Here is a 16,813-nt window from a genome sequence, read left to right on the forward strand (position 1 = left end):
CATGCCTTACCGTACCGGGCCCAAGTAGCATCCGACACTGAAGACCGAATCCATTCCCTTATTCGCTCAGGCCAAGGGACCATAGCTCTCTGGGACAGGGAAGGCCCATCGTATCTGCTTCGGGCGCGATCTGACGAAACACCTGCCATTGGAAACGAGAAAGGGCGTCAGCCGTGGTATTCTCTACACCGGGAATATGCACAGCGCGACATGTAACGTTCAAAGACAGGCAACGCAGTACCAAGCTCCGCAGGAGCCTGACCACCGGAGGAGAGGAGGCTGTCAACCGATTAATGGCCTGGACAACGCCCAAATTGTCACAGTGGAACACGACACGCCTGTTCTTGATCTCCGGTCCCCAAAGATGGAGAGCCACCACAATGGGAAAAAGCTCCAAGAACGCCATGTTCCTGGTCAGGCCCGAGTCGAACCACGATCTTGGCCAAGGTTCTGCGCACCATTGTTTTCCCATGATAGCCCCAAAACCCGACGAACCCGCGGCATCCGTAAACAGGTGCAGCACTGAGTTTGCTACCTCGGGCTGCTGCCAGTAAGACCTACCATTGTACTCTTCCAGAAAAACCGCCCAAACCGCTAAATCCTCCCTGAGCGGTTTGGTCAGGCGGACGAAGTGGAACGGCTTCAGTATCCCTGACGTGGCAGCCGCCAGGCGTCGGTTAAATACTCTACCCATGGGCATAATCCGGCAGGCAAAGTTTAATTTGCCCAACAAGGACTGAAGTCGTTGCAGCGTGATCTTCCGCAAGGAGCTCGCCTCCTGGACCACCCCACGTAGATCAGCCAACTTGTCCAACGGAAGCCGACATTCCCCGATGACCGAATCAATCTCGATCCCGAGGAAGCTCAAGCACGTGGAAGGGCCAATTGTCTTGTCAGGTGCCAGCGGCACGCCGAACATACAGGCCACATCCGACACTGCTTGTAAGATCTGGGAGCATATCGGGGAATGCGCGGGGCCCACACACAGAAAGTCATCTAAGTAGTGAAGCAGGGAATCGTAACCGGACTCCATTCTCACTACCCATTCTAGAAAAGAGCTGAAGCATTCAAAATAAAAACAGGATATAGCACAACCCATGGGGAGACACATATCCACATAATAATGACCTTCAAATGCACATCCCAAGAGATGATGACACTCTGGGTGAACTGGTAGGAGGCGAAAGGCAGACTCGATATCAGTTTTTGCCATAAGTGCCCCGGGGCCAGCGGCCCTGACTATGCCCACAGCAGCATCAAAGGACGCATAGGAAACGCGGCATAATTCAGCTGCAATGTCATCGTTTACCGAGCACCCATGAGGGTGCGACAGGTGATGAATCAGCCGGAACTTTCCCGGTTCCCGTTTGGGCACCACGCCCAACGGTGACACCCTTAGATCGGGGAGTGGCGAATCCCGAAATGGGCCCGCCATTCGGCCCAGCGCCACTTCCTTCGCCAGTTTTTCCCTGACCACCCCTGGATATTCAGAAACAGATCTCAGGTTTCTGCAAAAACCGGAGACCTGCCGAGGCCGGTGAGGGATCCAAAACCCCTGCCCAAATCCCTCTAGCAATAAGGCAGCCGCCTTCTTATTCCTATAACGATTTAGCCATGGGCGCATCGCGTCGACGTCCACCGGCGTCTTCGCCCTTAGCGCCCACGGAGTCCCCTTTGTCGCCAGTTTTGGCTCGTTTGAAGCATTTTGAAGCGGGGTGAGACCCACCGCACCCCGAACACTCATGCTTGAAGCGGCAACTAGACCCGAATTTGCATTGGCCATCGTTATATTGCCAACAACAGCCTGTTTTTCGTTGCCCGGCCGACGCTGCGGTTGAAGAACCCGCGCCGGCCCCCCCGAGAAAGGACGACAGGCCCCCTTGATGTGAGGCTGGGCGGGTCATGATAGCTAACCACAAGCCAATGTCCATTTGATCCCAGCCCATGGAAGGCCGAACCGCTAAACGTTGGCGGAACTGCTCATCATACCGCCACCAACCTAAACCGCCGTACACCCGACAAGCGGTCCATATGACGTCCTGGTAGCAGAATAGGGAAGAACATTTGGCGGGAGTCTTCTCACCTATCACGCTGGCTAAGATCGAAAAGGCTCGGATCCAGTTTCCGAAAGTTTTCGGAATCTTCCGGTACCGAAACTTTTCTTTGTCCTTTTCGGACTCTTTAGCGTCAGCGTCAACCCGGGGAAGATCTTCCATAGGGAGGAGAGAAAAAATTTCAACAAATTCCCCCTTGTCTATTTTGGCGCGCAATTCCGGCGTGAGATGGAGGCCCAGAGGGCCTGACCAGCACATGTACGCCGCACCGTGCGCAGCCGGAGCAACCCCCAAACCCGAGAGAGCAGCGGCGTCCCCGGCCGTGCCCACTGCAGATTCCGGCGTCACCGGCAGTAACGCCGAGGTTGAGGGGATGGGGGCCTGTGTTATATTAGCGGGCATTGGCGCCGCGACTGCAGAAGGATCAGACCCTGCGGAACCTGCCCAACCCGCCCGAAGTTGGTTATCTAACGACACCGGGGGGGAAGCCCCGGGGCGATAACCCCGCTCAAGGGTTAGCAAAACCTGCTTCATCGCCTGGAGTACAGAACCCAATTCTTGCACCTCCCCTGCGCCAGCGCCCCCCAAACCCGACCCCGTTATACCAGAGTACTCACCTGCAGGAGCTGAATTGGCAGGTAGTAGCGGGACTTCAACATGCCCACCAGGCTGCAACGGCCCCAAGGGAACTGCGACCGCAGGAAGCACTGCACCAGTCACAGCATCGGGGGACCGACTTGTCAGCCGACCAGGGGTGACCTGTGAAGACAGGACAGGTGAAAAAGAACCCTGCCCACCCAACCCAGGTAACTGGGGACCCGCAGAAGTGGCAAAGACTGTGTGTAAAACTGGCATGGCAGAAGGAGCCCCAGAGGGGGCAGCATGGACCATGGGTAATGGCGGGGCAGATGCAGAGGGCATCACACCCATAGGGAGGGGGCCATGGGGGGTAGGATGGGCAGGAGATAGTGTTGGAAGAGCTTGATGGGCGGCTGAGGATGATGAGAATGCAAGATGAACGGATGAGGTTGATGGGAGTGCATGCTGTCCGGCTGAGGATGATGGGAGTGCATGCTGGCCGGATGAGGATGATGGGAGTGCATGCTGGCCGGATGAGGATAATGGGAGTGCATGCTGGCCGGATGAAGCTGATGGAAGTGCCTGTTGAATGGATGAGGCTGATGGGAGTGTGGTAGTGGCCGGGCCAGGGGAGACAGAGCGGGGAGGATGATAAGGGGGGGGGCTGTGCCCACGAGTAGCCGGACCTGGCTCCATACCCCGACCCCCCGAACCCCCCAACCCCCTACTGGTTGCCCTGCCGCCTCGCGGCCTACTCACCACTCCTGAAGAAGAGCCGGCCGCCGACCTCACTTGCTCGCGCTCCGCCTGGGATCCACCATGAGCCGAGCGCCTGTCAGGTGCTCGGGTTGTCGCCATTGTTGAGCTGGAGAGTGATCTCGCGGACGACCTCCTGGAGGCCCGCGAGATCACAGGAGCAGGAACCGGCGCGGGATGGCCATCACCTCCCCGAGAAGCGGCAGCCGCACGGGTAGCTCTAGACCGCCTCGGGGAGGAGGCGACAGGCTGCACAGACACGTTGCCGCCCGCGGCCGCGGGGGACCTGGCGCGCGGGCCGGCAACGGGGCTCCTGCTCCTACCCCTCACCCGACCCTCCCGCGAGGGGCTATAACGGGTAGGAGGACGCGCCCGGCGGCGCGGAGTACCCTGGCTGCCGACCGAGGGAGCAGCTACCAGGGAGGCACCCTGCAGCCTTACCAGCTGGGCCTGCAGGTGCCGGCCACCGTCCTGGAGGGCCTCAGCCCGAAGAGCAGCAAGGATTCCGTCAATATCCATGCTTCTGGCCGTGGGGTAAGCAAAGCAACACAATAATAGGAAAGAGATTGTCACCTTGCCGTTATTTTAAGATGGCTGAGGTGAAGGGGACAAAATGTCCGTTATTTATACAACCCCACCCAAACCCTTAACCTAAATGCCACACCCATTTTACACCCACACCCACCACACCCACACATGCCTCCTATCCGGCTAGCTTTCAGCCCGCCTCCTCTGGGCCTGAATGGCTTTGCTGCAATAATCCAGTTTGCAGGTGAAATCTGTTGACTGCAGATAGCGTATCACAGTCTGTTACCAGAGCAGATACCATGTTAATCAGGCTAACAGTAGTCATGTTCCTTCAGTTAGATGCAATGCATTTTGGTAAAGCTGTTAATATATGGGACTTTCTGTGCTCGCTCTCCCCCTCCGTTACCTACATGATAATTATGATTGGGGATCTGCCGACTGGCTGTGCTCTGTGTAATTATATGGGAAGTATGCTCTATTATTCCTGTCCTTCTGTTCCTCGTTTGCCCTTGCATATGTCTCTGTAAACAAAGAGCTGCATGCTTCTGGGAGGGGTTGGGGGGGGGCCCAAGCGCAAATTCTCACGCTGTCATTTCCAGTACTAGGCTGCAGATGATGGGCACCAAGTGACGGATGGGTGCCCCAAAGGCCGTTAAGAGCTAGCCCACTCTAGGATAATTAACTAGCAAGGGGCTTCTTAAAAGCTACATATGGGTCAGGGTGCAATTTCAGATAATTCAATACTTATTGGGAAGACTAATTCTCCCATTACGAGTTGCTGCGCTGAAGCTTAGGATTTTTTTTTTATTTTTTTGTTTTTGTGTGTGTTTTTTTTTTTTTGTTTTTTTTCTCCCTTCCTTTTTTCGTGAGAACCATCCAGGAACTAATAGCCCTTTCTTAATGGTTATTTGGTTCATCACCGAAATACATTGCAGAACGGCAGAGGCAGACTGGTGTCCCCCAATCCTATTAAGGAACACATTCAGGGGGTTACCAGTGAAAGGAAAATCGCTCAGGCAGGTTTTGCTGTAATTTTTCTTGTTTAAATTGCAAAGCGAAACCTATGAATGGAGCGATTTATTGGCTAAATAGATTTGCATCTTCCTTATTTAACCCTTAAGGATCAATGATCTGACATGCCGTCATCATGGTTTTGTCCCCCTGCTAGTATGGAATGTACTGGCTATTTAGTACTTGGCAAATATTTCTAGCCGAGCACTTGTTCACTTGTTAAAGTAGCAGGACATTCCATTTTGCTACAGAACCTTTAATGACCGGTTTATTATGATATGATAGAGTTTTTTCATAGACCTTAAGGGTTGAAATTACTGTGTGCATGTCTGTGATCTACGGAATTTTCCTACACACATTTTTTTTTTTTTTATTGAATACTAGCTGTTTTTTTATTTTTGTGTTTTATATAAAAGCATATTCTGATTTATATTTAGATGTAAATGTCGAAACAACTTTGTGTTGAGAATAAATATTGCAAAAGCCAAGAAATGCAGACAACGTTTTGTTAATTTGGAAATTTAAGTAATTTCGGCAGCGGGGCAGTGCTGCTTATAGATGGGTGACACCATACATCGTCATATGATATGATCGTCAGTCAACACATTCTAAAGCCAAAATGTTAGATACTTAAAAAAATTGAATAAAACCTAATCTACGTGTGTATCTATTATAATTATACACACATGCGCACAAACACAGTGTATTTGCAAGACTTTTACAGTGAATAAAAATGAAAAAACAAAACATAATATACACAATTTTGTGGCACACTATGTTCATTCCACTGCAACAACCCCCAAATTTGCAATATTTTGTTGAGAAGTGCCTAGATCCTTAATGTTTAATACCGGCTCTTCAACACCTTCGATCACACTATACAGTGGTACCTCGGTTTACAAACGCCTCGGTTAACATAATTTTCGGTTTACAAATAAAAATCCATTGAAAATAATGCCTTGGTTTTACGAATATTTTTCGCAATGGCCTTATACTGTGTGTTCTGCATTATGGGTTAGTTTCCATGTCATTTTGACTTTTTTCTGACCTCCGGAACGGATTCATTGGTTTTCAATGCATTCCTATGGGAAATCACATTTACGAATTTACGAATTTTTCGCAGTACGAAACGTCCCGGAGAACGCATTCAATTTGTACAATAGTAAGGGTTTAGATAATTCTTTTGAAAACTGACAGGTGCTACTGTCTGCAGACAACCGTTCTGCCACCTAGTGGTGAAAGGGTGTGTTTGCCGAAATATTTCTTATGTATTATTGTTGATATGTACATGCGATAGGTTGTCCATGTTCTGATCTAATTTGTTGTCACTGATGAGCCGTCCATCTATGTTCATTCTATTTTTTTCTCTCATTATTTTCCTTTTAGTTTAATTACTTTGTAAACTAATTGGTCTGCCTAGAATATTGCCATTACAAAGAAAAGAATGCAGGAGTCCTGAAGCCAAGGTATGATGTGATCTACCGGTATATTATTTACAAATATCTAAATCATTCAACTACGTACAAGTAAGGGTTCTTCATCAGTTGGCATAAACTCAAGCTGGTGGGAACAAAATGTGGGATTACTGCCAGGAAATGCTTATATAGAAAGATTTTAATACAGTGTAATATTAATAAGACACAATGCTGCTATGTTTCAACTTGATAACGGACTTTATTAGTGAAATTTATTACTGATAAATTTATTACGGAGTCTGCAACTTCCTTCTACACTAAAAAAAAACGGCAGATTACTTATTTTATACTTTCGGGGGTCTGCTCCTCACAGTCCGTGAAAATGTGAGTGGCCTTAACTGTGCTATTTTATACAATGCTACCATTATGAGTTAACATGGAAAATAAACTTTAGTTTTGTAACAGACAGAATATACGGGACCTTTATTTGTTGCCAAAACCAGTTTTGTCAGATTGCCATAAGCATGGCCCTTCATGAACATGAAGAATTAATGCTCAACGGGATAGCCTTATAACCAAGAACATTCCTGATATGTCCTCACCTGGCCAATGACTCATCTATCACACTGGTGTTTTGATAATGCAAACATCTCCTCTGGACAAAGTGATCTTTTGTTGAGCTCCATGCGGGCTTTTCTGGGTGGAAAAAGAATAAAAATTAAAAAAATGTATACCTTTTGGGTGGTCGATCCAACCTATTGTTGTAACATGTGTAGCTACAATAATGTTTGCAGGATCGGAGGAGATGGTTGCCAGTAGACTGATTCTTGAAGTATGAATCCTAATTTCCATGGGAAGCTATATCTGGGTGCAGGACCCGGTCTCAGCAAGTACTACAATTCTTACTCACACCAGGAGATTTTTTTTTGTGTTACTACCGGAGGGGAGAGAGGGAAGGGAGATATACATACTTGAAGATCTCTCTAGTTGGAACCTCCTTTTGGAGACATACATTCTTGGCAAATGTCCGCTTCAGGACCTGTGTTAATGTTCTTTTTCCCATGCAGCATATATTGCGGGATCTTCAATAGAACTTGCACAATTAGTTAATTTATCACTTGCGTATCAGATATTAAAATATATGTTCACATTTGTAGAAACTGCATGATGCTCCAGTTTGCCATATTTACCAAAATAGTTACCCACGTAAAATGAAATAGTCCACACATCGTATTATATGAATTGGTTGTTTTGAAGTTACAATGCAAGTATTTCACAAAGATTATGTTCTAATGAAAATGCTCAAATAATAATTCCACTTTAGCTTGGACCTATTGTGATAAAGAACGCATCAGCCAGTAGCCCTGATTTTTAAGTTTGGTTTTAAGACCCAAAAGGAGAGTGATCTAAAAAGGGCAACCTACTAGGGGTAGAAGTACCTGCGTGCTAGCAGTTGCACTGTATTTTCGGTACGTTTTATAAACCAAATCGTGGGTCTGCATGTTATGAACCAAATCTTGGGTGTGCATGTCATGAACCCAAATTGTGGGTCTGCATATCATGAACCCAAATTGTGGGTCTGCATATCATGAACCCAAATCGTGGGTCTGCATATCATGAACCCAAATTGTGGGTCTGCATATCATGAACCCAAATCGTGGGTCTGCATATCATGAACCCAAATCGTGGGTCTGCATATCATGAACCCAAATCGTGGGTCTGCATATCATGAACCCAAATCGTGGGTCTGCATATCATGAACCCAAATCGTGGGTCTGCATATCATGAACCCAAATCGTGGGTCTGCATATCATGAACCCAAATCGTGGGTCTGCATATCATGAACCCAAATCGTGGGTCTGCATATCATGAACCCAAATCGTGGGTCTGCATATCATGAACCCAAATCGTGGGTCTGCATATCATGAACCCAAATCGTGGGTCTGCATATCATGAACCCAAATCGTGGGTCTGCATATCATGAACCCAAATCGTGGGTCTGCATATCATGAACCCAAATCGTGGGTCTGCATATCATGAACCCAAATCGTGGGTCTGCATATCATGAACCCAAATCGTGGGTCTGCATATCATGAACCCAAATCGTGGGTCTGCATATCATGAACCCAAATCGTGGGTCTGCATATCATGAACCCAAATCGTGGGTCTGCATGGCATGAACCCAAATTGTGGGTCTGCATATCATGAACCCAAATTGTGGGTCTGCATATCATGAACCCAAATCGTGAGTCTGCATATCATGAACCCAAATCGTGAGTCTGCATATCATGAACCCAAATCGTGAGTCTGCATATCATGAACCCAAATCGTGAGTCTGCATATCATGAACCCAAATCGTGAGTCTGCATATCATGAACCCAAATCGTGAGTCTGCATATCATGAACCCAAATCGTGAGTCTGCATATCATGAACCCAAATCGTGAGTCTGCATATCATGAACCCAAATCGTGAGTCTGCATATCATGAACCCAAATCGTGAGTCTGCATATCATGAACCCAAATCGTGAGTCTGCATATCATGAACCCAAATCGTGAGTCTGCATATCATGAACCCAAATCGTGAGTCTGCATATCATGAACCCAAATCGTGGGTCTGCATGGCATGAACCTAAATCGTGGGTCTGCATGTCATGAACCCAAATCGTGGGTCTGCATGTCATGAACCCAAATCGTGGGTCTGCATGTCATGAACCCAAATCGTGGGTCTGCATGTCATGAACCCAAATCGTGGGTCTGCATGTCATGAACCCAAATCGTGGGTCTGCATGTCATGAACCCAAATCGTGGGTCTGCATGTCATGAACCCAAATCGTGGGTCTGCATGTCATGAACCCAAATCGTGGGTCTGCATGTCATGAACCCAAATCGTGGGTCTGCATGTCATGAACCCAAATCGTGGGTCTGCATGTCATGAACCCAAATCGTGGGTCTGCATGTCATGAACCCAAATCGTGGGTCTGCATGTCATGAACCCAAATCGTGGGTCTGCATGTCATGAACCCAAATCGTGGGTCTGCATGTCATGAACCCAAATCGTGGGTCTGCATGTCATGAACCCAAATCGTGGGTCTGCATGTCATGAACCCAAATCGTGGGTCTGCATGTCATGAACCCAAATCGTGGGTCTGCATGTCATGAACCCAAATCGTGGGTCTGCATGTCATGAACCCAAATCGTGGGTCTGCATGTCATGAACCCAAATCGTGGGTCTGCATGTCATGAACCCAAATCGTGGGTCTGCATGTCATGAACCCAAATCGTGGGTCTGCATGTCATGAACCCAAATCGTGGGTCTGCATGTCATGAACCCAAATCGTGGGTCTGCATGTCATGAACCCAAATCGTGGGTCTGCATGTCATGAACCCAAATCGTGGGTCTGCATGTCATGAACCCAAATCGTGGGTCTGCATGTCATGAACCCAAATCGTGGGTCTGCATGTCATGAACCCAAATCGTGGGTCTGCATGTCATGAACCCAAATCGTGGGTCTGCATGTCATGAACCCAAATCGTGGGTCTGCATGTCATGAACCCAAATCGTGGGTCTGCATGTCATGAACCCAAATCGTGGGTCTGCATGTCATGAACCCAAATCGTGGATCTGCATGGCATGAACCCAAATCTTGGGTCTGGATATCACGAACCTCATGCAGGGTCTGCATGTCATGAACCCAATTTGTGGGTCTGCATATCATGAACCCAAATTGTGGGTCTGCATGGCATGAACCCAAATCGTGGGTCTGGGTGGCATGAACCCTAATCGTGGGTCTGGGTGGCATGAACCCAAATCGTGGGTCTGGGTGGCATGAACCCAAATCGTGGGTCTGCGTGGCATGAACCCAAATCGTGGGTCTGCGTGGCATGAACCCAAATCGTGGGTCTGCGTGGCATGAACCCAAATCGTGGGTCTGCGTGGCATGAACCCAAATCGTGGGTCTGCGTGGCATGAACCCAAATCGTGGGTCTGCGTGGCATGAACCCAAATCGTGGGTCTGCGTGGCATGAACCCAAATCGTGGGTCTGCATGTCATGAACCCAAATCGTGGGTCTGCATGGCATGAACCCACATCTTGGGTCTGGATATCACGAACCTCATGCAGGGTCTGCATGTCATGAACACAAATTGTGGGTCTGCATGTCCTGAACCCAAATTGTGGGTCTGCATATCATGAACCCAAATCGTGGGTCTGCATGGCATGAACCCAAATCGTGGGTCTGCATGGCATGAACCCAAATCGTGGGTCTGCATGGCATGAACCCACATCTTGGGTCTGGATATCACGAACCTCATGCAGGGTCTGCATGTCATGAACACAAATTGTGGGTCTGCATGTCCTGAACCCAAATTGTGGGTCTGCATATCATGAACCCAAATCGTGGGTCTGCATGGCATGAACCCAAATCGTGGGTCTGCATGGCATGAACCCAAATCGTGGGTCTGCATGGCATGAACCCAAATCGTGGGTCTGCATGGCATGAACCCAAATCGTGGGTCTGCATGGCATGAACCCAAATTGTGGGTCTGCATGGCATGAACCCAAATTGTGGGTCTGCATGGCATGAACCCAAATTGTGGGTCTGCATGGCATGAACCCAAATTGTGGGTCTGCATGGCATGAACCCAAATTGTGGGTCTGCATGGCATGAACCCAAATTGTGGGTCTGCATGGCATGAACCCAAATTGTGGGTCTGCATGGCATGAACCCAAATTGTGGGTCTGGATATCACGAACTACATCTAGATTCAGACTCCAATTTATTGTCACCGCATCATGTACATACGAGGGCAATGCAACGTAGTTAGCCTCTAGACAGAAATGCAGCAGGAAATAGTAAAATAAAAAATACTATTTAAAACAATGTACTTTGAGTGTATCCTGGGTCTGCATATCAATGACCATACCTGCACAGACAGTGTTCTTAATAACGGCTGTTGGCTCTTAGCTGGACATTTCTGCTTGTCTGCCAGTGTCATGGATGCTCAGTCAGTTACAGTCATGTCATCCAAACAAAGCCAACAATACTCTACAGAAAATAAAAACAAGAAGAGAAAAAACCCCAACCCCTCACTTTGTTGTTCACACTATTACAATAGGTGCGTTTGTGTTTAAAGTTGTGTTATACCTTACATGAGGTTTTATCTACTTGGCAAAAAAAAATAAAAAATCCAACAACACTTCCATCCATATTTTTTGTATCTGTAAAATATGCATAGAGAAACAGAGATCTTAATCTACTAAAAAAGACATGTAAGCAATGAGCCTGGATGTAGTCCTACCTCATCTCCCGAAAGACTCGTCAAATAGGGAAAAAAAAGTTTTCTCTATTTTTGTCTAAAACGTGGTGTTTCCTGGTCTATTTTCCACATTCCATTGGTTCAGCAGATAAAGACATAGATGGAGCAAATACGCAGCAGTCCTAGGTGGTGGCTGGCAATACTTGCTGATATGGACATAGGCATCAAAAGCCTTCTAGCTGAAGAGGTTGACACAGTGAGGGTGTTTAAGCATGAGTAGGCATAAGGCTTTCCTAGACTTAAAGGAACACTATAGGGTCAGGAACACAAAAATGTATTCCTGACCCTATAGTGTTTAATCCACCATTTAGGTGGCTTGCCCCATCTGAGGAGTGGCCACTTGGAGGTGTCCCTAGGGGCAATGTAAAGGCAGTGATTGCATTAAAATGCCTGAAGGCAATGATTTATACTCACCAGAACAACTACATTAAGCTATAGTTGTTCTGGTGACTATAGTGTCCCTTTAAGATAAGGACAGGGACTAATAAAAGTATACCAAAAATTGGACAGACTAGATGGGCCGTACAGTTCTTATAAGCCGCCACATTCTATGTTTCTATGTTCTCAGTATGGTACTTGGCAACGGATTCTTGTCCAGTTGTGCAGGTGGAATAGTGCCTCCTCAGTTTACGTTGCTTGGTGTCAAGACATAAAGCAGGTGTTTGCACACATGTATGTTACCATTCACAGACGAGTTGGGTGTCTACTGTACTGGTGTATATAGGGGCATCTGGAAAATTTAATCTTGTGTCTTCCAAAACCCCTGGTTTTCCACCATAAACAGATTTATATTCATCTATGGATTAACATAAAAGATGAAAACCAACTTTTTTTTACAAAATGGCTGCCATCCCTCTCATGGCCCATTGTTGCCTTAAATCAAATTGTCGAAATCGTACCCTGTAATTACACAGAGGGCTGCGTGTGTAAAGAATTCCATGCATTCAGCAAATAAACCCAGTGTCCTTTCTACGTTAAACTGCCAAACAGATTGAACTCCAAATAAAATGAAGGGGGAGCGGGAGAAAGGATTGTAACTTCAGACAATACAGCGAATCATCACAATAGTGGACCTGTCTAATGACCCACACTCCGGCAGCAATGGGGACCTGAATCTAACCTTAAGTTTGCCTGTTCTTCCTCTGAATTAAAAAAAAGAGAGAATAAACTAGGCAGGATTATTTGGTTGGCTGCACCATCTGTTCCCCAAACTGTGATCATTACATCAAACCACAGAAGAGCATCACCTCCTAGAGAGCTGCAATTTGTTCACAGGCTAAACCTTTTAGCCCAAGGCCCAGTCCTCTGACACAAGTCACCTCACCCAGGGGCACGCAGCGCACATTGCAAGTGAATGCCCCAGCCACAATCGCAGGTTCCCTTTGATAAATCTCTCCAGTCCATGGAAGACAAAGAAAAGAAACCTCTTTTGTATGTTCACCAATTTGCTGGTGTTTCACACTATTATAGAAAGTATTTCGAAGTCCTGCTGTCTTTGGTTAATCCTACACAGTAGTTTTGCCTGGCACAGAGGGTATCCTAAATGATTTGATCCCGTTTAATATATATACGTGTGTGTATTGTATTGGCACAAATTGTCTCTGAGAATCTTGAGTATTTATTTATTTACATTTTTTTTGTTTAACAGGGACTCTTTTTCTGTGTTATATTTGAGATCGAAACTATTTGGAATTTTTCAAGTTTTTAAAACCCAATCCTACCTTAAGGTACCACTGCAAACATGGATGCTCATCGAGGAAAAATAATGCTATTAAAGTAAACTTAAAGAAAAAAAAAAAATCTTTAATATACAAAAAGTTTTCTCCCCGGGTTTCCTTTTTTTTTTTTTTCTCTTCTCAGAAGTAACATCTATAAGGATTTCTTTAGAATGAAGCTGTTACAGTGCCAGGAGGTGCCTAGCGCCCACTTACCTTTATGGGTCACAACCGTTAACGAGCGGTTTAACCCCAAAGTCTTCTCTGCAGCGCCATTTTGCTCCAGCACCTCCACATCTAATTTTCTAAAAATCTTGACACAGGAAGACGTGGACAGGGGCTCCTCTGATTGGCTAAGAACATCTGCAGTTAACGGTCTAACCCCTAAAGGGACCTCCTGGTGCCATATCTTAATTCCAGTGGAGTAGTTATGGTGGCCAAAGGCTCCCTTTAAATTTAAATGGCAAAATTGAGGCTAAATATCTATATATAGAAAAACAGAAAACATGTGGGATACGGCTGTGCAAAATCTAAAAAAAAGGAACATAAAACAATATATAATATATAGTATATAACAATTGTATACACTCACAAGCTTGAGATGTATATTGTACTTATTACACTTCCAGTAATAGCAAGAAGTTGGAGATATTCTGGGTAGAATGTAGAGTTCCTTCTTTAATTATGTGTGTTGCTGTTTCAGTTTTACTGCTGCTCCTTGCCAACTGGCCGCTAATCGGAGCTTTGACAGTATCCGTTTGTACCCCAGACCGTTTCTGGCGGCTGGCAGTGAACGGTGGTCAGGGAGCCTAGTGAATAGTTTGGCTCGCAAAATAAATTAAGACTGGGTTTAGTATTATGCCGTAGACAGAGCAGGTGCTGGCGTCATTCAGAAACCAGAGCTTAGATATGATTTCTGGTTGAAAAGATGCCAAGAGACATTGTTCAATTCTGCGTTCGCCGATTGTTCCTGTCCTCCTGAAATTCCTCGAATCTCTGCTTTATTATTTCCTATATCAGTGCTGAAAGTGTAGGCCTGACCTAGCGTATTAACAGGGAGAAGGGGTGCTTTTAATCTGATTACAAAACACAACAGGTTTTTATTAGACTCCCAATGCCATTGCAGCTTACTTTACTCTTACACAGGCCCCTGTTCCTTGGGGTTAGTGGCCTGATCTCTGTGTAAAAGGCCCTTTTCTCCCGTCTCCGCGGGATTCTTTTGAAGCCTGCTGCGGCACTGTTTGCACGGAATAAAAATCCAACCACAAAGAACAGCTCAGAGGAAGTAAAAAAAGGACAGGATATTAGATCTTTCCTTTTAATGAACCCCAAACAAATGTGCTAACGATTCACACACTAGCGTCCATTGCACACACCCCTTAGGCAATCGCAAGTTTAACTCACTCAGAACCAAAAGGCTTGTTCTGTCATTTTTTGCAAATGGTTCTGCTCAAAGGCTTAAGTTGTGCCATAACGTTTTACAACAAACCTATCTTCTTGTGATAACTAAAGAATTGTACACTTGCATATTAAAACAATGCTTTCTGAATCTTCAAAAATTTTTTTTACAAAATAAATAAATATATATATATAAAGTAGGCGTTGTGAAAGTGTACTTTTATCAAAATGAAGTTCGAATTGAAGTTTATTCTTAAGTGTAAGGGTTAGTCCAAATATAGTCCCCTTGTTCACACGGAATAAAGGAGCACAGAAGTGGACCGGGGACAAGACACAGTCCTGGAAATACTTCAATACTGCCCATATTCTCCCCGGCCTTGCGGAGTGCTGGGGGTATTAGCATTGGGGCAGTTTATAGCAGCTGTCCAACTTGTTACTGTTCTGGTGATTTTGTTAATGTAAATTCATCGGAGCCAATACCCCATAGTGCATTGTACGCTGCATTTTATTTGTTCTGTATTGCTGACCATGCCCACTGATAGCTACATATTAATACAGGCTCACTCCCAGTCTCCCAGTAAGATCTGCAGTTACACTCAGACCCACTATCAGACACATAGTAAGAACACAGCCGCTGGCCGCCAATATATTATACAACTAACACAAACCAATCCCGTAAAACACATCTCCGAATGAAGCCAGTCGCTAAAAGCAAAGAAACTCATTTATAGACCTTTAAACCAAACTGTTCAACTCTCAGCCACACAGTGAAACACACACGGACACACAGTAAAACAAAGCTAATGACAATCGCATTTTAATCGACCTGTAAACACAGACTCACGCACAGAAACACAATACAATCTATTCACTCACAGCCACACTGAGAAACACAGGACTATTTACAGCCAAATTGCTGATTTGGAACTGAAATCGCTAAAAGACCCACTCATAGGGACAAAAAAATATCATTGCCAGCTGATCGATACACCTTAACATGTTCAGATATAAGCTCATTCCAGAACCATGGACATTATTATGGAGTCACGCCACCCTTCGTGGCCGTAAATGCCACCTCTTTACTTGGAAGGCTTCCCACAAGATTGTGGATTATGATTTACAATTTTTGTCAATTCAGCCAAAAGATCTTGCAATTGCTGTTCCAATTAATCCCAAAGGTGTTCATTCGTCCACTCCGAAAAACCATGTCTTCATGGACCTCATTTAAGGCACAGGGACACTGTCTAGCTGGCACATAAAATATCCTTACCGTAAATTGTTCACAAAGTGAAGCACCCAATTGTCTGAAGTGCCTTTTGTATAAAATTAAGATGTCCCTTCACTGGAGCTAAGAGGCCTAGCCCAAACTCTGACATTTGCCCTGGACAATTTTCCATCTTCTATCACATGTCACAGTAGGCAGGCACAATGCAGTCCAATAGATAGCGTTCTCCTGGTATCCCCCAGATAGTTCCATTACACTGCCAGATAGTGGTGTGGGATTTTAGAGCACAGAGAACACGCTTCCACTACTTACACCTCTCCACCTGACGCATGGCATTGCGCATGAAGCTTCCACTTCCAATAATAGCACTTACAGTTGACTAGGGCAGATCTAGAAGGGAAGAAATATTACAAATGAACTAGTGGTAAACGTGGCATCCTATGGGAGAGCCACATTGAAAGTCACTGAACTCTTCTCTACAGTCCAGTTTGCTGCCAATGTTTATCTATGGACATGTCATGGCTACATTCTGGATTTTAGCAATGGATGAAGGCTGAAACATCTGGATTCTGATTAGTAGGGGGGTCATATATTTTTGGCTATATAGTGTATATAGCAGACCGCGGGTAACCCGACCAGTTACCTACGCTAATTTCCTTCCTACACCCGGTTGGTAACCATTTAGAGTATAAAGAGCCCAATTTCCTCCCAGTAACTGGATGACTCACAGTCCTGGAGTTACAATACAATTTTATTGGCATAATTTATGCATAACTTTTATGGATCTTCCCCACACACACAACCAAGAGTTATA

This window comes from Pelobates fuscus, chromosome 13 (genome assembly GCF_036172605.1).
Source record: "Pelobates fuscus isolate aPelFus1 chromosome 13, aPelFus1.pri, whole genome shotgun sequence".
NCBI classification, from domain to species: Eukaryota; Metazoa; Chordata; class Amphibia; order Anura; family Pelobatidae; genus Pelobates; species Pelobates fuscus.